The sequence below is a fragment of the Solanum stenotomum genome, chromosome 10 (genome assembly GCF_019186545.1).
Source record: "Solanum stenotomum isolate F172 chromosome 10, ASM1918654v1, whole genome shotgun sequence".
NCBI classification, from domain to species: Eukaryota; Viridiplantae; Streptophyta; class Magnoliopsida; order Solanales; family Solanaceae; genus Solanum; species Solanum stenotomum.
Window position 1 is genome coordinate 20,736,646 of NC_064291.1, and position 25,758 is coordinate 20,762,403.

General features: G+C 34.1%; 1 long non-coding RNA gene across 1 annotated transcript; it reads right to left on the reverse strand.

Moving 5' to 3' along the window:
- Window positions 1–15,205: 15,205 nt before the first annotated feature.
- Window positions 15,206–16,681, reverse strand: LOC125878227 (uncharacterized). Its single transcript, XR_007447737.1, has 4 exons — window positions 16,432–16,681; window positions 16,244–16,340; window positions 15,849–15,922; window positions 15,206–15,639 (listed from the first exon to the last, which is right to left on the reverse strand). It is a non-coding gene; the product is annotated as an uncharacterized LOC125878227 (long non-coding RNA).
- Window positions 16,682–25,758: the final 9,077 nt, after the last annotated feature.

Below are 25,758 nucleotides of genomic sequence, written 5' to 3' on the forward strand. Positions count from 1 at the left end.
CCCTAACTTTGGGACCAAGTCAATTTTCCCCTATAAAAGAGGGGTTTTCTTTATTGTAAATTCATCTCTCCAAGAGGACTAATAAGTCTTCTCTGTTCTCCCTACTTTATTCTCATTATTTTATATAGTTATATAACACGTTATTAGTACAAGACTCTACCATATTGAGTAAGTACTCAAAAGAGATAAAAGTGATGCATGTTTTGATCTTAGTAATACGGATGGGAGTGAATTTTCCTTTTCTCTATTCGGGTTTGTAATCTATCTACACTCTTATTATTATATTATTTATTATATATAAACTAGAAGCATTGTCTTATGGCTATATTGTATTAATTTTATTCATATATAAATATCATATATACCTTAATATCATAAAATGATTTCATGTTACGTGGCCTCATTGAACAAGGTTTGTCTCTATTATCTGTTGGATTATTTGAGTGTTGTTATGTTTTGTGAATCAGGGAGAAAATTATTGATTTATGGCCTAAGATTTTTTCTAAGCGTAAGATAACAGATTCATGTCCAATAGCACCAAGAGGTAAGACGATGAATTCATGTTCAATCACACCGTAAAAGGGTAAGAGGTCAGGTTAAAAGTCTTGATGCCCCATGATGATAAGATGATGAGTTTAAGTCCCATTGATATGTGTCCTAAAAAACCATTATATGGATAAGACGTAGGGTATGAGTCTCAATGCGCCATAGCGGTGATATAATGTTGACCAAGCCAAAACAATGTATTTTTGACAAAAAAAAAATAGTAATGAAATCTATCTCATTGAAACCACTTCATTCCCTAAAGTGAATGTGGTAGTAGTGCATAATATGTATGAAAGAATACAAGTGATTGAATAATGCACATTAATGTGGAATTAAGTACTAAGCTATTATAAGATGTTCCATTCATGAAGAATTAAAACTTTTGACAAATGCTAAAAGTATAGATCCATTCTCTAAAGTGAATGAGGTGTAAGCTCACCATCCTATGCATGGAAAAGGCCGTGACCTTGGTCGTACATGGTATCACCAAGAATGTCTCTAGAAAGACATGTTGTATAAAAAAAAGGTCCATAATTTATGTTTTTTCTTGTATTGGACAAGAATTAGTGCAATTGAGGCACATTCTATAGTAAATCAGAAATTTACTAATTCCAATACTTTCATACTTTTGGCATGATCGACTGGCACATCATGAGTCTATAATGATGAGATGAATTATAAAAAATTGAAATGGAAATCTATTTGAGAACCTAAAGATTCTTTTAAACAATTAATTTTCTGTACAGTTTGTTATCAAGGAGAGTTAATTGTGAGACCATCATCAAAGAAAGTTATGTCCCCTGGATTCTTGAAATGTATACCTGAGGATATTTGTAGAACTATTCACTCACCTTGTGGGTTGCTTAGATGCTTAATGGTCTTAATAGATTCTTCTTCTAGATGGTCTCAAGTGTGCCTATTAATCTAACAACTTGGTTTTTACAAAATTGATGGCACAAATAATACGATTACAAATACAGTTTCTTGATAATCAGACCAAGTCCAATCACTTTGTTAACACTGTAAAGTTTTCATCACAAACATTTAATGATTATTGCAGGTAGATTGAGATTGAATAAACTCAATACTAAAGTGAATGTGATAGTATGAAATAAAGCTTATTAATTTGAATGTGCACTTTATCATGATGGGATCACAACACACTTCAGAAGAGGAAGAGTGGTTGAAAAGAAATAAATCTGAAAATTACTCCCAGAGTAGTAAATCTAAATTTTTCTCATATGATAGTAAATCAGAAATTTACTAAAAGAAATAGGCACAAGCCATGGTTAAACTTGAAATTTACTTATTAGACATACACTGAAGTACCAAAAGATTCTTCAATAATTCTTTTTGTGTTCTCATGATAAGTTGATTGGATCAACTAATGTTGGACGGAATTCCTATATTATGAAAATTGTAAAAGGTGAATATGGGCCCGCTCACCTATCATGTGATATAATAAAGAGATGCATCTATAAAATAATCACTTGTGTCTTTGTTGTCAACCTACAGTTTGACATTTGCAAAATTATTTGTGTAGGATAATTGAGTTAAGAGCACAACTTTCAAAATATGAGATCAAGACAATTTATCTTGATAATATTGATAAATATTCAAACTGATGTGACATTAAATGTCTCAAATAAATAGTTGAATCATTGATTATGAGAACAAAGTTTTTTGTGTTGATCTGAAATACGATATTATATACAAAAGTAATTGTATGCATTAGACTAATAAATTATGATCAATTTTCTCTCAATTGGTTTATGTTAAGGGACCAAATATTTTTTTCAATTGATAATTTGATGTGTGGTATATGATTAATAAATGTATCATGATGCACAAAGATAAATTCCCCAAAATAGATTGGGATCCTTAGCTTATCTTTAGTTTCATGCTTAATTTAATTCTGCTTTGAGGACACTGTGGGATGAGGGCACTTACTAGTGCCTAACCCTTTTTGTTGTATTTTGATATTTGGCTTTGCTTATTAGATTCGGTTGTATTTGATATTAAATTTTTTATTTTGTTTAGTTTTATATATATATATATATAGTATTGTTGGTTTGATTCAAAGTGTGATTGATGAGTTTTTATTCTCTTTCTCTATTGCCTCAGATTCAGAATGGTTGTGATTATTTTGATTGAATGAAGAGCTTGAGTACTCATTTAAACATTTGAGTATCGATCATGATTAAATCGATGTCTTGGATAATCCTTTGATGAGAAATGTGTTTGTGTGGATGTTCCGAGGATGTTCAAATTGCACGACTCTTGTACTAAATTCTAGCACCTCGTTATGACTAGTTGTGTATTGATTTTGAGACTTCCAATGACCATGCATGCAAGATTTATCTTATAGAGTTATACCCAATAATTGTATTTGAAGTGCCTTGTGTGATCAAGATTGCTTGAAAAGTATGTGTGTGGATTCCTAGAATTTTCCTTATTCGTCTAATTTTTGACTTTGGTGAATGTCAGAAATGTTCTCTTCGGCACAAGTTTTGAGAGTGAGCCCATTTATCATACCTACATTGTGACTACCTTGTGAGGGTGTGAACCTATTTTGGTACCAATTGAGCCTAATATGTTTGTTGGCATCCTTGTTGAAAGCTTTTGACCCAAAAATGTCATTTTCTTCTCACCCATAAATCCTTTTTGAAGCATTGATTTGTATGAATAGAAAACTCAAGCCAAGAGCCTAAGTTGGGGGTGTGGTAAGAAAGAAATTTGAGAAAAATAAAAGTGTGATACTCATCCTTTATTTTGTGGGAAAAAAAGTTGAAACCCCTCAATATTAAAAAAGGAGAGAATAAAAGAAAATGCCACAAAAAAAGTGTATCACAAATTGGTGTTTTGATTATTTTCTTGGCATGATGGAATAAAAGATGTTCCTAATGATTTAAATAAGAAATGAATGTTGTGAATTGCATGAGGTTGAGTCTCTTGGCCAAAAGGAACAAAAAAAAATTAGAAGAGGTGAAGTTGAGAAAAATAATGCTTCGAAAAGGTGAAGTCACTTGGCTAAATTGACCTTACCTTTTCCCTCAGCCCCATTACAAGTCTAAAAAAACCTTTATGATCTTGCTAAAGTTAGATAATGTGATTATTGGAAAATATGGAGAAACCTATTGGTTAAAACATGCATACATTTCTCTTTGAGAGTGTGAGAATTTATGTTGATTCCTAACTTCATTGTTGGTGTGCTTTGTGAGAGCATGTAACCGTCTTTTGTTGTGGGGGGACTTGAATACTTTTGTTGACACATAATTTTACATCATGAGTGACCATTACTGAGCTTGAACTTAGATTGATACTGGTTGGTCATCATTTGAGGATTTTTGTGCATAATTGAAGATTGTATAGACTTCAAAATCAGTCTAGTGATAGCATTTCCATGTTAGCTCACAAGAAGCTCTATTTGTAGACACCCTTGTTGACCCGATTAAATTTTTTATTTATTTGAAGACAAGCAAAAGTTTAAGTTGGGGGCATTGACGAGTTGGAGATTTTGACTCGTTTGATACCTTTTAGTTCAACAAATAGTGTCTTTAATGCCTTTTTATGTCCATATCTTACACTTACTTGGTATTTTGCAGCTATGAAGACTTAAGGACAAGGCAAGGAAAAATTCATGCAAAAAGAGCCCAAAAACATAGGAAAATTATGATAATGTGAATTTGATGCTCGCCAAAAGGCACTTGGTTACTCAACAAATGTGCCAGACCTCCCCAATCTTGACAAAGTCTTTTACTTAAAAACTCAACACTAGTCAACAAGAAGAATTCATATCGGTAACTCGCCAAACTCAATAGGCAAGTTCATCCTAGTTAGCTGAGAGTTGCATAACACTCGAGCTAAAATAAAGGAAGAAAAAACTAGAAGAAACAATGTCAGTGACTCACGACTAAGTCAACGAGCCTGACTAATCTTTCCAAATGAGTCACGTACTGAAATTTTGGCTAAGTATTGAGGAAATTATAAATAGCTAAGAAGAAAGAGAAATCTTATCCTACACTTTCTAAAATTTGAGTATAGTAGAACCTTCTAGGATTTTGGTGTTATGCAAGTTTAGAATCCATCTTTTGTGGAATTTCGGAGCTGGGTTTCTGAATATGAAGTTGGAAATCGAGAATTGAGATGACCGACAATGTTTTCAATGTATTTTCTTTTAATCTTAGCATGATTAGCTAAAACCTCGATTCTAGGGGTGTGCAAATGGAGTTGGGCATTGATTGATTTAGTGAATTTTTGTGTATTGCTTTGTTTTACATTAGTTTTCACGGATTTAAACTGATTGTCATGTAATAAATTGAGGTTCAAATTCGGTACTACTTTAGATCTTATTGTATTACTTAAAAAAGGTTATATGAAGTGGGTGATTAGTGGGTCAAAAGGAACAAAAAAAAATAGAAGAGGTGAAGTTGAGAACAATAATGCTTCGAAAAGGTGAAGTCACTTGGCTAAATTGACCTTACCTTTTCCCTCAGCCCCATTACAAGTCTAAAAAAACCTTTATGATCTTGCTAAAGTTAGATAATGTGATTATTGGAAAATATGGAGAAACTTATTGGTTAAAACATGCATACATTTCTCTTTGAGAGTGTGAGAATTTATGTTAATTCCTAACTTCATTGTTGGTGTGCTTTGTGAGAGCATGTAACCGTCTTTTGTTGTGGGGGGACTTGAATACTTTTGTTGACACATAATTTTACATCATGAGTGACCATTACTGAGCTTGAACTTAGATTGATACTGGGTGGTCATCATTTGAGGATTTTTGTGCATAATTGAAGATTGTATAGACTTCAAAATCAGTCTAGTGATAGCACTTCCATGTTAGCTCACAAGAAGCACTATTTGTAGACACCCTTGTTAACCCGATTAAATTTTTTATTTATTTGAAGACAAGCAAAATTTTAAGTTGGGGGCATTGACGAGTTGGAGATTTTGACTCGTTTGAGACCCTTTAGTTCAACAAATAGCGTCTTTAATGCCTTTTTATGTCCATATCTTACACTTACTTGGTATTTTGCAGCTATGAAGACTTAAGGACAAGGTAAGGACAAATTTATGCAAAAAGAGCCCAAAAACATAGAAAAATTATGATAATGTGAATTTGATGCTCGCCAAAAGGCACTTGGTTACTCAACAACTGTGCCAGACCTCCCCAATCTTGACAGAGTCTTTTACTTAAAAACTCAACACTAGTCAACAAGAATAATTCAGATCGGCAACTCGCCAAACTCAATAGGCAAGTTCATCCTAGCTTGCCGAGAGTGACATAACACTCGAGCTAAAATAAAGGAAGAAAGGACGAGAAGAAACAATGTCAATGACTCACGACTAAGTCAACGAGCCTGACTAATCTTGCCAACTGAGTCACATACTAAAATTTTGGTTGAGTTTTAAGGAAATTATATATGGCTGAGAAGAAAGAGAAATCTTATCCTGCACTTTCTAAAATTAGAGTACAGTAGAACCTTCTAGGATTTTGGTGTTATGCAAGTTTAGAATCCATCTTTTGTGGAATTTCGGAGCTGGGTTTCTGAATATGAAGTTGGAAATCGAGGATTGAGATGACCGACAATGTTTTCAGTGTATTTTCTTTTAGCTTTAGCATGATTGGCTAAAAGCTCAATTCTAGGGGTGTGCAAATGGAGTTGGGCGTTGATTGATTTAGTGAAATTTTGTGTATTGCTTTATTTTACATTAGTTTTCATGGATTTAAAATGATTGTGTTGTGTTGATTTATAAATTGAGGTTGCAAATTCGGTTCTACTTTAGATCTTCCTGTATTGCTTGAAAAAGGTTACATGAAGAGGGTGATTAGTGTAATGCTTGCATATTGGATTTCAATTCCTTGTTTGTTTACCTTTAAGAGGAATTTGGAGTTTCACTTTTAAATGCTAGATTTAATTGAAAGAGATAATCTAGGTTAAGGACAAAGATTGATTAGTAGATTCTACATAGGAGGCTTGAAGAGAGCTCCTATGATAAGCATATTGTGATTGATAAATGTAATAAGTGTTTGAGATTAATCTAGCATATCCATGGTTGGCTAATATTATTTGAGCTATCACATCGATCCATTATTTGAAATTAATACCCGCTTCTGCACACTTCTTGGTGTAATTCTCAAATGCAGAAATTAAAGACAAGAAAGAAAGATAGATAGACACAAAAAGAGGAAACATAATGCAACCAAAAGGTATATTAAACCTTAAGACCTCAATCATTTAATCCTACAATAATCACCTAACTCTTACGATGACCTCGAGGGGATTTAATTCACCTCGCAACCAACGTTTCTAAGTAATAGTCAACCAAAGCTTGTACCAAGCTCTCAACACTCATACAAGAGTTTCAAAATATCAATATTCAAAATAGTCTACCCTAAAATGAGAACCTAAACTAGCTATTTATAGTTTTAGGTAATTATTACAAAAGAGGCCATAAAGTGGCCAAAAATAGGAAATGGGCGAGCTGGATTGCCCTCGCCGAATGGACTCGGCGAGTCGCCGAACAAGCTGGCGAGTTGCCTCTTCTCTAGGGATTCTGGAACTTTAGGTGAGCTTGGAGCCCTCTCCTAAGCCATTAGGTGAGTCGCTGAACTGACCTCCAGCTCGCCGAATATGACAGCTTCTTCAGTTGCTCTTCCTTGCTTCGTTAGACCTCCCACACTCCAAGCTATCATCCAAACATGGTATTGCTCAATTGAGAGCACCTTTCAAGCGCATATGTTACTATTCAAGGAATGGAATCCCCTATTTGTCATCAACTCAAGCTTAAGAACCTCCATCTTTTGAACAGTCCTTCCATACTTTGAAGTTCCCAGACTTGTCTTTGAGTGAATGGCCTTGAGGCTATCTGGATTGCATCATTCTTTTTTCTTGAAAAGGATTCGTCCTTGAATCCAAACCTTGCAAAACTATAGGGAAAGCAAATAACAACAAGATCCTTATAGCATGAGTGTTAGCATTAGCAATAATTATTCTGTCACCATGCCAAGGATGCACACACTTAACATATAATCAAGCATCAAAATGATCAACAAAGGGTTTGTAGCCTATCAAAACAAGAGATACTTGGCTACTTAAGAGTCTTTGACAAAGGGGTAGAGCGAATGAACCATTACAGTTAGGCAACCACACATGTACACCCTCATTGGTTCCACATTTTAACAAGCACAATTCTCCTTTTAAGTCAAGTAGCACATGAACACCCTCATACCCAAGTGTAAAGTGGAAAACAATGTTAATCCAAGTTAAGACTCCACCCAATGCACTAGCTAACTTCAAGAATGTAATTATTCCCAATTCATGAGTGGGGTCAACCACAAATGTATTCCCCACACAAGTTGGCAAACATACCTCATTCAAGCACATAGTATTAAGTAATAACACCAAGTAAGAATCATATAAAAGAAAGAAAGTTCTACTACCATACTTATCACAATTTAGGCCAACACCAGGGTCAAATAGGAAGGAATTACATAGCATCGAGTCAAGGAGACTCCCATTTTCCCCATTGATACTACTATTAACATAAAATATGCTACCCACACAAACAACTTCATTTAAGGTGTTTTCATAGGTATGACTTATAATAGGCTCAAAATCATTAGTCATACCATTAATAATTGGAACACACCAAGAAGAAGAGGTAATGGGAAAACAAATACCACTTTCCATCTCATCATAATCCTTCCCCACAAGGGTACTCTCATCTTCCAAGAAGAGATTTCCATCTTTGGGTGGAAAATCTTCACACCAAAGTGGGTTACTATAAAAAGTATAGATATCAAGAACTACACTACTTTCATGATTCACACCACTAGGTACTTCACTAGGGGTGATTTCATCATCTTCAAACAAGATATTGTACTTAAAGAGGGAATGATCAACCACCATGGGAGAATTAAAACATGTAAGTTCACTCTCAAAAAGACACATATCATTTTTTGAAGCATTTTTACGCACATGATCTCTATGAGCAAAACAAGTAACAGGATCTTCCACAAAAGATACGCTTAAAGATTCACTCCTATTAAAATGATCAACATTATTATCAGTATCCCCAAATTGAGGTTCCTTAATCACATCACAAGATTACTCAATTAGTGAACTACACTCAAATGCAAGTTGATCAACACAATTATCACGTGATAATGTTATTTCGGTCATCAATAGGATTAACTAGTGTATCCACACTCTCAAATGATGTAATTCTCACTACGAATTACGAATTGAAAATGCGGAAATCAAAGACAAGAAATAAAGATAGATAGATAGATAGATAGACACAAAAAGAGGAAATAGAAAGCAACCAAATGTATATTAAACCATAAGACCTCAATCTGTTAATCCTACAAGAAGCACCTAACTCTTACGATGACCTCGAGGGAACTGAATTAACCTCACAACAACCATTTCTAAATAATAGTCAACCAAAGCTTGTACCAAGCTCTCAACACTCATACAAGAGTTTTCAAAATATCTATATTCATAATAGTCTACCTAAAAGAGGACCAAAATTAGCTATTTATAGTTTTAGGCCATTACTACATAAGTGGCCCAAAAGTGGCCCAAAATGGTGAAAAGGTGAGCTGGGTCGTCCTCTCTTAAGGGACACGGCGAGTCGCTGAGTGATTCGACGAGGTGACCCCTTCTCTGGAGCCTTCTCAAAATTTAGGCGAGTTGGGGTCCTCGCCTAAGCCACTAGATGAGTCACCGAATGGACCCTGCTACTCGCCTAAAGTGGCAGCTTCAATCTTATTCCCTACACTTCCCCAAGAGATATTCCATGCATGATACCCTCTCCTTGTGATAAACACAAGCTCAAGAACCCCTAGGTTCATGAGCAATCCATGCATTCCTTGGAGGTCTCGATCTTGGGTTCGAGTGAGCGGCCTTGGTGCAATCCGAATTGTATCATTATCTCTTTTTTAGGCAAAGCCTCTTCCATTGTAGACTTCCACATCAAACCATTTGGAAGCCATCTCTCCCCTCACATGGATCTTGTTCCTTACTTTCAACACCTTCAATTTTATCACCTTCTTGGGTTTCCTCTTCACAACCCTCTTCTTGATTGATTGGTGTTGGGTCGAACGCTTGATGGTGAGTTCTGGGTGTGATAATAAGGTTAAGTTGACCCTCCACATTGATTATTCTATCACCCATCATAGACATACTACTTTGCAAGGTGTTCATCCTTCCTTCCAGCCTTCCCATTATCCGACTCACATTAGTAAGTTCCCCCATTCCAAGGTAACCTTTCCCTGTGGTGGGTGGGTTTCACTTTCGGTTGTCATGGTACCTAACAATAAGAAAACTCACCAAAAACAATAAACAACGTTAGCGTTAGTAAAATGAACTCACAATAACTCGTGTTTACACACATTTGATTTCCTCTCAAATTGGCTCGTTTAAGGTTGAAGATTGCTTATACTCGGCTGATCACAAAATGCCAATTTCTACTCTTGGTCAGAATGGATTCTTGTTTCGAGAAAAGACGGACGACTCGATTAAAGAAAAATGGACTTGAATAAAAAATTAACTACGAAGTAAAACTAACAAAAGCACGAAAAGAAGTAGCACTAGCAAAGAAGATAATTCAAGAACCAATAATAAAAAAAGTAGAGAAATTAAGAGTAGAAAATTAGTTTAGGAATCTTGAGAATCAAGAAAAGGAAACTAAGGATTTAGAACATGAGATTAGGGGCATAAAATGAGGTTTGGGTCTCCAAATTCACTGTTTTCTTCGCCAAAGTTGAAGTTCAACCCGCCAACTTGAAGTTCAGCTAGCCAAAATTCACAAAATGTCTGGGCAATTTGGTGAGCTAGATCACTTCGGCGGCCAGTGGACTTTGGCGAGAAAATTCGGGCTCGCCGAAAGTTCCAGTGAGTGCACCTGAAGACCTCTAAATGTTGTGCTTTTGTGGTCCCCCTGTACTTTTTCCTTTCCTTTTGGTAAATTCCCTTGTGTACTAACACTTATCCACTTTCTCTTTCATTTCCTTTTGGATTAAACACCTTTTTTAGTTGATTCCTTATTCTTGAAGATTTGAATATCCTTCAAGAACACTTTGAACAAGATGAATACCCAAAATAAAATCCTAACAATTTTGTCTAGGAATTTCATGAAATTTGAGATAGAGATTCCCTTTGATGTAGGAAACAATCTCCAATACTTTATATCTTTCAATTCCTTGCCAAAATCCTTCAGATTTCAAAACCCAATTTGCATCTTCTTCAAGCTCTTTCATTCAACAATGGTGGAATCTTCAATAGTATCCCAAACTCTACCAAATCTCAGATTTTAGACTCAAGTGAGGCTAGAAAATACTAATCTAGTTTTAGAAACATCAAACAAGACTCAAATCAACGAAAATATTTTGGGGTTTTCTTGAAACCGATTTTGACACATTTTTTTGTAGTAACAAACCCAATACTAGAATCGCAGGAATGAATCTAAACACGTCTCTAATACCAAATGATGTAATTTTCACTATGAATTACGAATGAAAATGCGGAAATTAAAGACAAGAAAGAAAGAAAGATAGATAGATAGATAGATAGATAGATAGATAGATAGATAGATAGATATATAGATAAATAGACACAAAAAGAGGAAAAAGAAAGCAAACAAAAGGTATATTAAACCTTAAGACCTCAATCTGTTAATCCTACAATAAGCACCTAAATCTTATGATGACCTCGAGGGAATTGAATTCACCTCGCAACCAATGTTTCTAAGAAGTAGTCAACCAAAGCTTGTACCAAGCTCTCAACACTCATACAAGAGTTTCAAAATATCAATATTCAAAATAGTCTACCCTAAAATGAGAACCCAAACTAGTTATTTATAGTTTTAGGTAATTATTAAAAAAGAGGCCCAAAATAGAAAATGGGCGAGTTGGATCGCCCTCGTCAAATGGACTTGGCGAGTCGCCGATCAAGTTGGCAAGCTGCCTCTTCTCTTGGGATTCTGGAACTTTAGGCGAGCTTGGAGCTCTCGCCTAAGCCATTAGGCGAGTCGCCGAAGTGACCTCTAGCTCGTCGAATGTGGCAGCTTCTTCACTTTCTCTTCCTTGCTTTGTTAGACCTCCCACACTCCAAGCCATTATCCAAACATGGTATTGCTCAATTGAGAACTTCTTACAAGCACGTATGTTACTATTTAAGGCATAGAATCCCTTCTTTGTCATCAATTCAAGCTCAAGAACCTCCATCTTTGTGAACAAACCTTCCATACTTTCAAGTTCCCAAACTTATCTTTTAGTGAATTGCCTTGAGGCAATCTGGGTTGCATCACTTTTAGATTGCTACTCCATTTGCTAAACACTAGTTTTAGTTTAAGTTGTCAAAATTGGTTTCTCAATCATCTTAATTTGATATTTGGAATAATCAACCCTTGTTGCTATCTCTCTACAATAGATTAGATCACAATTTGACTTCATAATAATATTGAATTCATTCACATACCACTCCCTGTGGGGCTCGACCCCGACCTTATTCATTGGGTAATTATATTGCTAACAATCTACTTGTTGAATTGCTATATGAGTAATCTGAACGTTATTAGGTAGCATATATAGTTTGCGTTTGTGGAACGCCTAACTAATTCTGAAGATCTGATTGAAACTTTGTATTTTAGTCCCAAGGTTGTTGGTGCATTGTATTGAGGTTGCCGTGCCGGTGCAGCCTCTCTTGCGGAGGGATAAGTGCTTTGGTGAGGGTGCTCTGTCTATGGACCTCCGCTCCTATGGAGGGTTCTTCGCACTGAGGAACCTGTTCCTATGGGAGTCCACTCCACTTCAGTCCAGTCTTACTGGTAAATGGACCCTCGCCTCGGCTGTCCTTTTTCTGCTTCGGCAATGTCGTTCTTGAGACATTAGTGTCGCCGGAGTGGCAATTACAATGATTAAATCACTAATGTCTTCTTCATTATTTCATTTTTATTGTAGGTGTTTTAGAGATTATTACTTGGCAATTTCTTGTGGAATTAGTTGCATTGAGCTGGGCGTAGCTTAGGAACGTTATTAGGGTCGACATTCTTGATATTAAACCCATAAGTTTTCGTTTAATTCGTTGTTTTAGATGGAACTAGGTTTGAAGACCTTATTTGATGCATATAAATAAGTAGTACCAATTTGAGTGATTGGGATCACAATACCATTACTTATTGTCACTTCCTCGATCCCTTTGAAGTCATGAACATTGTGTAGGAAGTTTATATCTAAGATGATATGGTGAGACACACCTAAATCGAGAATCTAGGGGGTTATTTTGTGTTTTATGGGCAACAAAATTTGGCTTTTCTCAAAAGTGATTGTAAGACCACGAGCAGTTGATATTTTCTATATGCCTAATTTTGTCGTAGAGTTGACAACTAACTCATGTCGGTTGGTGAGGGGAGTTGCACCACTAGAAACTATTGTTTAAATACTATGAAGTAGTTCTTTGATTGGGATGTCTATTTGGGGGACACCAATTGTTGCGTGGGGCCGGTAGAGAATTTATAACATGTTGAGAAATAATTGTTTTGACTTGTGTGGTCGTCTCCTTGAGGTCCTCATGTTTGAGGAACAATTCATGATAAAGAGGCTTGTCAAAAAGTTCCGCATAACTTATTCTCGTGCATGTATAGCTGCTGGGATCTCATGAAACTTTAGACCTAGTCCACTCAATATTTTCATCACAAATTCTTCATTATTATAGGTGAACTTGTTGTAGTGAGTAATTGGACAAATATATCGGACAGAGAGTGAATCTCGTACATATAGTCAGCAATTGTTTTGTTGTCTTTGTGGACCTGATTAAGATGTTGATATAGCGAAGGCTGAATAAGTAGGTTTATTACTTGTGTGCAAAGGAGGTGTGAAGTTTATCTCACATAACTTTGGAGTTGACCACATAAGCGATAGTGGATACGATTGTGGCATCAACAAATGCCATAAGAGCATTTAAGTTTAGTAGTTTATCTTGACGACCTTGTAATCGGGGTTGAAGTCTTAAGTTCATTAGTGATGCTATTTATAGAGGGGACAACTAATTAGTGCCATCAAGATGACCATAGAGGTTATGATGATGAAATAGCATGACAATCTGGACCTTCCATACGGGGAAGCTTCAGTTGCCAAGCAGTTTAATGGGCAACTGTGAAGTTGGGTTGAATTGAATTAAGAGCATGTTTAGAAAGCCACATGGTAATTAGAATTGGTGTAATTACTAGGGTAATAATTATCAGCCTAGTATTACGCAATCTAGTAACTACAATAACCTGTTTGTTAGTCATAGTGTAATCACAAGTATGTTGTTTGGTTAAACAAGTTCAATCATAAGGTTAAATTAAATTATAAAAATAAAAATTAATTATCTAAAATTAAAATTTTATATTACAGAAATAAGGGACTTTATAAATGATATTAAATTAAATATTTAAGATGTATATCATCTTTTACAAATATACTAATTAATAAAAGTATGTTCTTAATTAATATTATAAAAAATAATGAATTTATATTTTTCAAATTAGTACATTTTAATTAAATTAGTCATAAAAACTAAGAGTACAAAATTTCATGCATGCATGTTTGAAAAAAAAAGTTAGTATTACAAATATAATGTTATAAAATTATTACATTATTTGACAAATAGATAATCTATCAAGTCTAAGTAAAAATTAAGCGACTTGCAATGTGAAATATCAAGTCAATAATACTAAAACAAGTGAAACCAATAATATAACATAAGTTCTAAATTCAAACAAGAAAATTTAACATAATACTCTTATATAAAATTTCAACATAACGTACATAAATATGAATTAAAAGAAAAGAACAACGTAAGCATATAACCTTATTCAATAATGAATTTATCTTAATGTAAAAATTAGAATACTAACAAAATTATGCTAATGAAAAAAATTAGAATAAATAAATAAATGGATATCACGAAAAATTGAATGGAATCACATGAAAAGTAATGGCTGAGAATGAAAAGGAAATGAAATAAAAAATAAATTATTTTAAAAAATGATAAAAATAAAAATAAATTTAAATAAAAAACTACATTTGTAAATAAAAGGAAGAAAATAATTTTTAAAAGTTATATTTAATTTCATGGTGTAATTATACCAATTCCTAACCCGGCTTTGGAAATTGAGGAGTGCAATTACTCTCTTCAATTATACCCTATTCCTCTCTTGCCAAGTAATTACTTAGTCTACCAAACATGTCAAATAGTGTAATTACACCAAATTTCAATTAGATTATGGCCTTTCAAATAGACCCGAGTTTGACAATAGAGGAGGCGTCGGCATCAACAACTGGTGTGTAAGGAGCCATTTGTCTGTAGAAAAAAAAAACTCATTAGAGTATTTGTATTTTGTGGCGCTGATAGCGCATAAATGCAGAGAAGAAGTAGAATGAAAAAAGAAAAAAAAAGTTCTTCTGAAGAGCCTCCTGTAGAGTTTATACACAGGTGAAATAAACCAATTATCCTAAACTAACTCCTTGTAATGTAGGAATACACAACCAGTAGCTAATATAAAACTAATACCTAAATTAACTGAAGAAACCTAATCCTAATGAAATGTGTATCCTGATTAATAGTACAGCAGCGCAGTAAAACAGTAGTCGCAACAGTACTAAACCAATATAGCTGATGAACTATTATAGACATTCGGAAGAACAACTTAGGTGGCAGTGGCACACTAGAGGAATATTGTACACTAGATTACCTTTCTTTATACAATAGGGGAAGCCTTCGGCTTGGATAAGTATAAGGTTTAAGCCGTCATCTCCCATAAATCTGAGATAAAGACCTTGTTTAGCTTATTCAATACTTTTACATGGCATACAAATGCCTTCATCATTTAAAATGCTTATGTTTTAATTGTAAATAGACTTCCCAATGTTTAGGAAATTGAAACAACTTTCTAATAGAGATTTACCACACCAAATTGCAACACTTTTAACTTTTTAAGTTGTAAGTTATATGGTATGCTTCAGTATGAAAATTGCGTAATTCAGCAGAAGCAATCAAAAGCTAGCTCGATCACTGCCGAAGGAAGGCAACCTATCTACCAAGTAATTAAGAATCAGTAGTTGGTGCTTTAATTATACCAGATTACCAGCGGGTTCAGTTTCTGATATATAGAGGGTAAGAGCAATCCAAGTAGTATTAGCATAATGTGAAATCTTTGAGTATGTTGAAAGAAATAACAGGATAATAAAATATCTGAAAGAGGAAATAATTTATTGATTGAAGAAACTGAAATACACCGCATACCAGTCAAACTGAAATCCAAATGAGAATAATTTACTTCCTCCATTCTTCTAAAATGCACGTCATACCAGTCGAATCTGCAATAGAGTCAAGACTAAAGAGTTATTTTAGCTAGCAAATTTCCATAAAAGATTTACCCATGAAAGAAATGCATGTTTGTAACTCTTGCCAAACTTAAATATCTAAGTAAAACAACTCTCTATCTCATAATTTTCCCTTTTTAAGGGTTGGAACCCCTGAAGTGTGTTTAACCTACATATTATGTGTTGCCTTCTTATCAAGAGATCAAAGCCCAGGGGCTCTTCTCTTTCATTCTAATTTTTTTCAAAAACTTATGTAGCGAATGATTACAATTGACAGGTAAGCAAATAACTTTTAGAGTTGAATTGCCAACAAACCTCTCCATCCATCTGTTTTGGCATATATCACATCATATGAATAACTTTTCCCTCATGTAACAACACATCTTATATTGATTTGTACAATGGAAGAATGCTGCAGAAGATAAAGTTAATAACTAAACAATGAAAAAGTACTTTAAAAAGACGATAGAAGATTGAATCATTTAATTTATGAACAAATATACCAGATAAGGGACCATGTTCTTCTTCACTACTAGACCAATTCCTAGTCTATAAGTAGAGTGTGGATTCCAGCAATCTTTAGCCAGTCCTCCTCTTTCTTGCTATGTAAACGAGGAGTAAGCAATGGACAGTCATTGATCTCTAATCGACATACAGAGGAGGGGAGACCATTTTCTGGTAGTGATAGAAATTGTGGGCAGGAAGAGATCTTCAGAACAGAAAGCGAGGAAGGCAACCCTACTTCTGGAAGTGATTTCAACAGTCTTCAATCTCTAATGTTACAAGAGAGGTGAGGCCTTGAAGACCTTCCACTTAGTATTTTCAGACGAGGAAGACCCTCTATGGTAATTGTTTGGATGGATGCTCTGCGGCAGCTTCCAACTTTCGTCTAGAATTGAAGTTTCATTAGAACCATAAATTCTGAAACATCTAAGATAAGGGAGTCTCTGTAGACCCCACTCCTCTCTGCCAGTAATCAGATTTTGACAACTAGAGATGTCTAGGATTTCTATATTGAAGGGGAATCCTCCATCAGGGAAGGACTAAAGTTCAGGACAGTTGGAAATCCAAAGATTTTTAAGTGATGGAAGGAGTTCATGCATATAATCTGGTAGTGCTTTCAGTTTCTGGCAGTCATAAACCCAAAGATACTTCCAGCTCAGAGAAGCAAGTTTTTGTGGAAAAGACCAATTCTGGAGGGTGGTGCGGAATTCATGGTAAGTTAGAACTTTTACCTTTGGTTATAATGCTTATTGTAATATTCTTTTGATAGTTGTTTTAATCTCAATATTTCTTTAATATTATTTGAGATATATTCTAGGTATAATACATCTTAGGTTCTTAGGTACATATATAAATTGTTTTCCATTAATTGTTCTACTAGTTTTATATCTTCTATAACTTCTGTCCAATATTGTAAATATTTATAATTCATTTTTTTATTTGAATATTCCATTTCTAAATCATATAATTCTATTCTTTCAATATCTAATTATAGATCTTGTAAATCTATTCCATACCATGTTTGGTTCTCTAATTCCATTTCATAATTAAATATCTTTTTCTATATTATTTCTCTTAATTCAACAATTTTTATATCTTTGAGTACATATAAAATTAATGTTTTGTAGCTTCTTATCCTTTCATCATGTATAAATGTATTCATGTTCTTGTTATTCACAGTTTTTATCAATTATTCCTTCCTATCATATTCATAACTGAATAGGATTATATTAGATCATTATGAAATGGATTATCTGCTTACCATGTTCTCCTGTAACTATTAGAATCGTACTTTAGCAGAAACTTTCTTCTTAAATAGCCCCTCAACTGTGTTTACTCCCCTATCACAGCTTCTCTTGCCTTTTCGGTTTCAACATTAGGATGGCATAGTTATAGAAGGTTTCTCGCTTTTCTTGTTTGCTAATAAACTAGAAAGTATGATTTCGTATAATTCTAATACATAATAACTAACATAAATTTATTCAATCATATTTATGATATTCAGGAATATATGAATTTAGTTCTGCATATTTAATGAACAATATACCTTTGCCTCTTGCTTATCCACGATATCTGAATTATCTAGTTGCTCCATTAGGTTTCTAATATGCAAATATATTAAGAGTTTTTTTACAAGTGAGCTTGCTTCGTATGAAGGCTTGCTTTACAATGTTCACATCTATGCCTATTTATAGGAAAATAAATGACTCCTACTGTTTACATCTGTCTTCTACTATTCACAAATGACTTCTACTATTCATTGGCCCTTACTATTCCCACTTTGGCCTTTCAGAAAAGTAAATGCTATTTACTTTATGTCACTATCTTCTTTTTCTTTACATCTCTTCTTCTTTATCTTCTTGTCTCTATATTCTCATCTTTATTTTCTTGTCTCTATCTTCTTTTTCTTTGCATCTTTCTGTTGATCATTCCAGTTGGACATCTGGAATTATATTATCTTTGCCATTACATTTTGAACATATATAATCAGGGTACTTATGTCCTATTAACTTGCAGTACCTAGTTAATAACTCTGCTGAAATAAATCATGTCTTTAATGCTCGTGTTGTAGGTCGCTCTTCTAGTTTAAGTAATGATAAAATTCATCTCTGGACTTCATCCATATCCTCTTTTCTTAGCTCTCTTGAATTGGAATAAATCATTAACTAATCTCTAGAATAATAACTCCAAATAACATTTTCGTTTAAATAATTGTTAGCTAACTCCTGGATGATAGTTAATATACCAATTATTTTCTTATTAGCATAAAAACTAGGTATCTCAATTTTTTGTATCTCTGGTTGCTGTCCGATATCTTCTGGTATTATCATATCTTTTGTCAAACCTATCTTTACAACTTGGATCGGAGGTTTTATTTCCTCATATAGTATCTCTGCTAGTGCTGTATAGAATTTTATATAAAATAAGTTTTCCTTGGTTACTCTTTTATATGTGATAAATGCCTTATGTAATTCTGGCATTCCACTTATTTCTTCTCCATCGTAGGTATATACTATATTTAATAATCCATAATTGTGGCATGTTTTGACTAAATTTGCATTAGTTTTTGGCTATGCAATCAATTTATTGTAACCTTGTAATTTCTAGGTTAGGTAATCTTAGTTTGGTTCTTTGGTTATAGTGGATCTGGGGTTAAGGTTAAGATAAGTTTGGATTTTATATACATTTTCTATATAAGTGCATGTGATATGATTATTTGTTTTCTTGTCATGATGTAGGCTATTTGCATATGTAGAGGTTTGTGGTTCTGTGATCAAAAGGTTTCTTTATATTTTTGGGGTAAATGGTTTTTCAAATAACTTGTTCAAATTTATATTTTTGTGTTGTCTTTCACTAACTTGTCTGCTTGTACCTGCAGTTGTAATTGAACAAATGTTATGGGTTTTAGGGAGCTTCCCAACGTCTCCTTCTATTTCCGGAATTTTTTAGTCTTCCGATCGACGTAGCTCTGCATGTTTAGAGTCATGCGGCAGACTTTTAGACTTCAGATTAGTCTTTATATGTTTGATTTCTTCGCCCATGCTATCTACTTTTGTACAAAGTATAGCTATGGTTTTAAGTAATTCTTCCATGTTTGTATCTTTTCCAGTTTGCGTAGTTTTCTCTTGATAAGCAATATGTAACAATATTCTTGTTAGTTCTTATCACTTCAATTGTAAATGTAAAATTTAACATATTTAATACTAATCTCCTTATCTCCTTTGTAGTTACTGAATCTTGTACCTTTCTTGTTAGCCACCATTTTACTTATGTATTATCTGTTCTTATAATAAATTTGTTATATACAACATATGGTTCAAATGCTAACAAACATTTATATACTGAATATAATTATTTTCTATTTATTTCCCATTTTATTTATGTATCCGTAAATGTTCCTGAATAATATCTACAGTGATGTTCTATTTTATCTTTATCATACCTGTATTTTAGGACTCCTTCATAACTCTTTTCACTCGCATTTGATTCTAGTATACAAGTAAATTTTTTGTTTTCATCTGGAAAATATAGTTTAGGTAGGTTTTTACATAGTAGTTTTACTTTTTGTATTTGTATTTGATCTTCTTTATCAAACTGATATTCTATATCTTTCTTCAGTTTTTGTTGTAATAGTTTAAAATTCTCTGCTAATTTTGGTATGTATTCTCTTACTTGGTTTATTAATCCTAAAAATGATTGTAATTTCTTTTTTGTATCTAATTGTTCATTTGAGTTAAATATTTTTTGTACTATATGTATTTGCAATTTATTCTATTTTTATCTATTTGTATTCCTAAGAATTCTATTTGTTTTTTTCATTATGTGTTCTTTCTTTTTACTTAGGCTTATGCCTGAACATTCTACAATATGTATAAATTTTTCTAATAATTTTATATGTTCATCTTGTGTTTTGGAATATAATAGTATATCATTTATATATACTATACAATTTTCTAATTGTTTAAAGTAGTTGTCCATAAAGTGTTGGTATCTTCCTGCTGCATTTTTATATCCAAATGGTAATAAATTTCATTCGTAAAATCCTTGTGGTACAGTGACTGCTGTAAGTTTTTAGATTCTTCTTCTAGTTTTAAGTGATAAAATTCTAATTTACAGTCAAATTTACTAAAATAATTATATCCTTATATTTGTCTTATCTTTAATATTTTATTTGGTATTGGGTAATTATATGTTTTTGTTTTTGCATTTAAATTTCTATAATCAATAACCATTCTACTTTTTCCTCTTTTTTATTCACTATGTTTATTTACTATAAATGCTGGGGTTATATGCTTACTATTACTTTCTTGTATATATCTTTTTTCTAGTAATTCATTTATATGTATCTTAAATTCTATTAAATCATTAAAATTATATTTTAATGGTTTTTGTGTCATTATACTATTATTATCAATTAATTCAATTTTTATTTTTGTTTTATGTTTTTCCCATCCTTGTAAAGGATCTTCACTATATAGTAATTCTAATTTGTCTTGAATTATTTTTACTTTGTCTATGGAAAATATAATTAATTTTATTTTAGGGTCTTCTTCTTTTATAATTTCTAATTTTTGTGTTATTTTTTCACTTCCTTTTATCCATTTTGTTGTTTTTCGTTTTTTATTATTCACTCTTTTTGCTCCTACTTTGTGTTTACATGGTGTTGTGAACCACCAGTGTGTTTATGTTATTATATGTGGGTATAAATTTTTCTAAAAATGGCATTCCTAATAGCATATCTTTTGTTGTAAATTCAAAGTTATACATTTATTCTATGGTTAATATTTTATCCCATATTTGTATTTTTATATTCCTTGCTTTATATGTGATCATACTTCCTTCATTATTAAATCCTGTTACTACTAACGGTGTTTTTAATTTTTCCCATATACCTTCTGTTAAACAATTGTATTTACATATATTAGCTTCTGCTCATGTATCTATCATTGGTGTATAATATCTGTTGTAATATCCTTCTATTATTATCTTTGCAAGTATATATATTATCATGTTATCATAATGTCATAATAAAGTTCTTTTTATTATTACTTTCTTATTTTCTTAATTTATTGTTAATTGTTTATCTTCTAAATTATATGGTTTTACTTCTTCTAACCATTTTATTCCTAGTGTAATATTTTTATTTCCTTGATAAATTTTAAATTTTATTACCATTAGTATTCCTCCAATAATTATTTCCTTTTCTGTTGTCTCTTCAGTATTTATTAATGCTTTTGGTAGTTCAGTACATAATTGAACATAAGTTATTATCTTATCTTTTGTTACTAATTCTCTTGTGATATAATTTTCTTCTTATCCAGTATTTATTAATATTAGGTATTTTCGTTGTGCCATTACTCCCGTTATATAGTAATGATATGGTTTTAATTCTTCTGTCATTTGTCCTATTGGTTTTGGAGTTTGGTAATCTATTTTTCTTGATGTACTTATTTTTGATGATGATGTTTGAGGTATTTCATAGTTTATTCTTTTTGATGTACTTGATGTGCTTAATCTTTCTTTTACTATCTCTAAATCTTCTTCTATATCAATCTTTGTGTAACTATAGTCATTATTATCTATAACTGTAACTATTTTTTAAAAAGGATTTTCTATATTTATTTTATTTATCTTATTTTTTGCCATTATTTTATGTTTTGTTGTTAGTACATATAAATTTTTACATCTTGCTATAAATATTTTACTTCCTGGAGCTAGTTCTATTCCTGCCATTTTCCAATATAATACTAATGATTTATCTTTGTTTCTATCATTTACTGCTACTGAGTAGTTAGCACTTATTATAAATTTAAATTTCTGATATATTAGGTTACCTTTTACTGCACTTATTATACTTTTTTCTATAGGTTGTATAATTCTATCGTCTGCTAAGTATATTTCTATAGGTGTATCTATTTCTTCTTTGAAACATGCTTTTATTAGTATTTCTGTTTCTCCTAAGTGTACATATTTAATTGGAATTTTAGCTTTAATATCTTGCATTTCTTTGTTTATTATTCGTTTGTTTATTATTAGTATTTTAGCCTTACCTTTGGTGTATTTACAATCTATGATATGTTCCTTTTGACTTACCACATTTTAATGACCCTCTTGGTCATTTCTGTGTCTTTCCTTCTGTGTGTCGTTCAGAGCATTCCTATAGCGACCCCAAGTCATTTATGACTTGCTGGGACTGACAGTTCGGTCAACTGGTCGTTCGTTTGGTCTTGGTGTGAGTTTTTGTGTTTTGGAGATTATGAACCTTGAACTATCATTTTCGATCAAAAGTTCAAGAAGATGACATCAGAATCCAATTCTGACAAATCCATCAGCTCCGGAAGGGTCATTCTAGGCTTGTAGCATGGTCGTCTTGACTCCTGAGGTTTTCAGTGTGAGTCGATGTGATTAGGCGTTTTAACACTAAGTTTAAGCCTAAGTTTGACTTTGGTCAACATTCTGAGTAAATGCCCTCGGATGAGAATTCCGTCAGCGCGGTTAGCTCCGGAATGTCAAGTTTGGTCTAGATTGACTCTTTTTTGTGTCTGGAGGTTTTCGATATCTTTTCGAGCCCTTTTGTGGGTTTTGACTTAAAATGGCTTTTGGAAGTGGGACCCACTTTTTATCGAAATGACCTCTGATGGAAATTTCGATTGCGCCGTTGAGTCTGAAATATCGAATTTGGTATGATTGCATATCTCGTTTGCGTTCACGGGGTTCCGAACGAGATCGGAGCACCCCGTCGGAGTTTCTAATTTTGATAAAAAAGTTGCAGAAAATCTGCTATTTACTGCAAATATATCAGCCAATTTTCCAACACTTCAAACCCTCATAACTCTCTCATCTCTCAATCGATTTGGGCGATTCAAAAGGCAAAGTTGTGAGATTTTCGAGGACGACGTGTTGGTGAGCTCGAATAGTGATTTGGAGTCCCCGTTTGAGGTAATTTTCGAAAAATACCTGCTACCGCACCCGTTTTGTGAGCTTAGTTTTGGAAATTTTTGAGACTTGTTTTCTCAGCCATTTTAGGTCCGATTTCAGTGATTTTTGAGGCTATCTTGAGTGGTTTTTCGAGGAGAACATTGTGGTGTTGTCAGATTTTACTGTAGACTGCTCGTTTTTGGTCAATATGTTGAATTAGCTGCTGTCCTATTCCTTTAGTTCTTGAGGAAAATTTGGGTTTTGGTTGTATGTTGGTACTGTGTTGTTTCTGAGCCCTGAATTGTGTCCCATCATGGAACACAAGTTCGGGGAGCTGTTAAGAACCTACTTTTGGGGTAATTCCAAAATTTTCAGCGCAGGTCCGACGATTCCCGTTTTGACTCCAAAATTGACCCGCCTCCGTTTATTGTGATTTTGGTGTCTAAACGACCGTATTAACGTTGTGACTCTATTTTTGATAGCGGGGCAGCATTTCGAGACCGTTCAAAAAGGAAAAGCTCCTAATGAGTGATTTTGGAGCGCGTGTGATCGGCGTACAGGTAGGCTACAGTTTCCCTCTCTTAGATTGAGCTCGAGAATGTGAATGCATGTTTATTAGTTGGGATTTGGGTTGGGTAGTTATTGAATCCTGCATAGGTGTTAAGAAATCATGTTTTCGGCCTATTTCAGGAAAGATCGGGTAACTGTGAGCATTTTTGTGTTATTAATGGACCCTCCTCGCTATGTGGGGTGCTTGCATGCTTAATTCTTGTCTATTTGAAGCATTTGGGCCTTAGTTTAGGTTTGACTAGGGCTTGCCTTAGAAATACATGATTCAGATCCGATAGGCCTTAGTTTTGCCCCGACGTCGCTCGGCCGACTTAGATACCTGTAGACTGGTGTAGCAAACTTGAGTCTGATAGATTGGGCTTTAGCTAGGCGATACGCTTGCTCCGACTTTAGTTAGCCTTATTTTCCCCGATGTTATGGTTTCACGAGTTACGTCGGCGACACTAATTCTACTTCGCGATTTGAATTTGATTTTCGATTTGGTTCCAAGGACTCACATTGATTGGCTAAGTATGGATGTCGTTCCACGGACATTTATGAGTGTGGATCGATTAGGACTCTTTCAGCAGCTACATTTGCACCTTTATAGAGCATCCGGTTTAAGGTCCGGCCTCTATTGCCCAGATACTTATATAGAGCATCCGATTTAAGGTCGGGCCTCTATTGCTCAGATACCTATATAGAGCATCCAGTTAGAGTTTCGGCCCCTAATACTTGTTACTTGTAATTGGTTACTTGGGTACTTCTGGTGAGCATCCGGTTCGAGGTCCGGCCTCCGTACTGTCAGATTCTACTAATTAGGGTTGAGGTTCTGGTTCGATGTTCTTCGTTCTTGGGTTCTTATATGCAATTCTCTTTAGTTTTAGTTATTCTGTGTACTCGTCGGGCTTATGGGGGTCCGTTCGGGTTTTTATTTAACCTGCACACGAGTGTACCTTCTGGGCTTATAGGGGTCTAGCTAGGTGTAGTTAGCTTATAGATTACTTTAGTTAGTTCTTTGTACACTCGTGTGCATTCCTTTGTTAGTTAGATTTTTGTTCTTGACCTCGATTTGTGTATTCCTTCTTTTCATATTGCCTTTACTTTTCAAGTTCAGTCGGCCTATGATGCCTACTGGGTACCTGTTGTTTTGGTACTCATGCTACGCTCTGAATCTATTTCGTGATGCAAGTCCAGGCACTAGTAGCCAGCGTTAATCCAGCTTGGAGCAGACTGATCCGGAGACGGGAGTGAGCACACGACGTTTTGTACTATTTCAGTCTCCATTTGTATATATAGACTTGTCTTTTATCTTTCGAGATAATCCAGTCTTTGTTGTCCACTTTTGGGACTTGTACTCATTTTGTTAGTAGCTCTGTACTAGTGACTTCCAGGTTCTGAGAGGGATCTTTATTTGTATTTATGTTTTGGGTTACTTTCGCCTGTGTATATTGTTATTTTCCTACTCTTGTTTAGTTTCTACCCTCAGACCCATTACTTGTTGTTCCGGGTTACGGGTTGGCTTACCTGCTGGTGGGTTATAATAGGTGCCATCATGACTTTAGAAATCGGGTCGTGACAAGTTGGTATCAAAGCCTCAGGTTCACCGGTCTCACTTGTACAGAGCTAACGTCTAGTAGAGTTCTGTGGATCGGTGCGGAGACGTCCGTAACCTATCTTCGGGAGGCTACAGGATGTCCTTAGGAAAATTTCCTCTTTTGTTTCACTTTCGTGCAGCGTGTGTCTCATTGGTTTCTGGAAATCTCACTTGTTTAACTTTTTCGCAGGATGGCTCGCTCGCGAGGTGGCGCGGCCAGGGGTGGCGCACCCGAGCCTGCAGGCAGAGCCTCAGTTTGGGG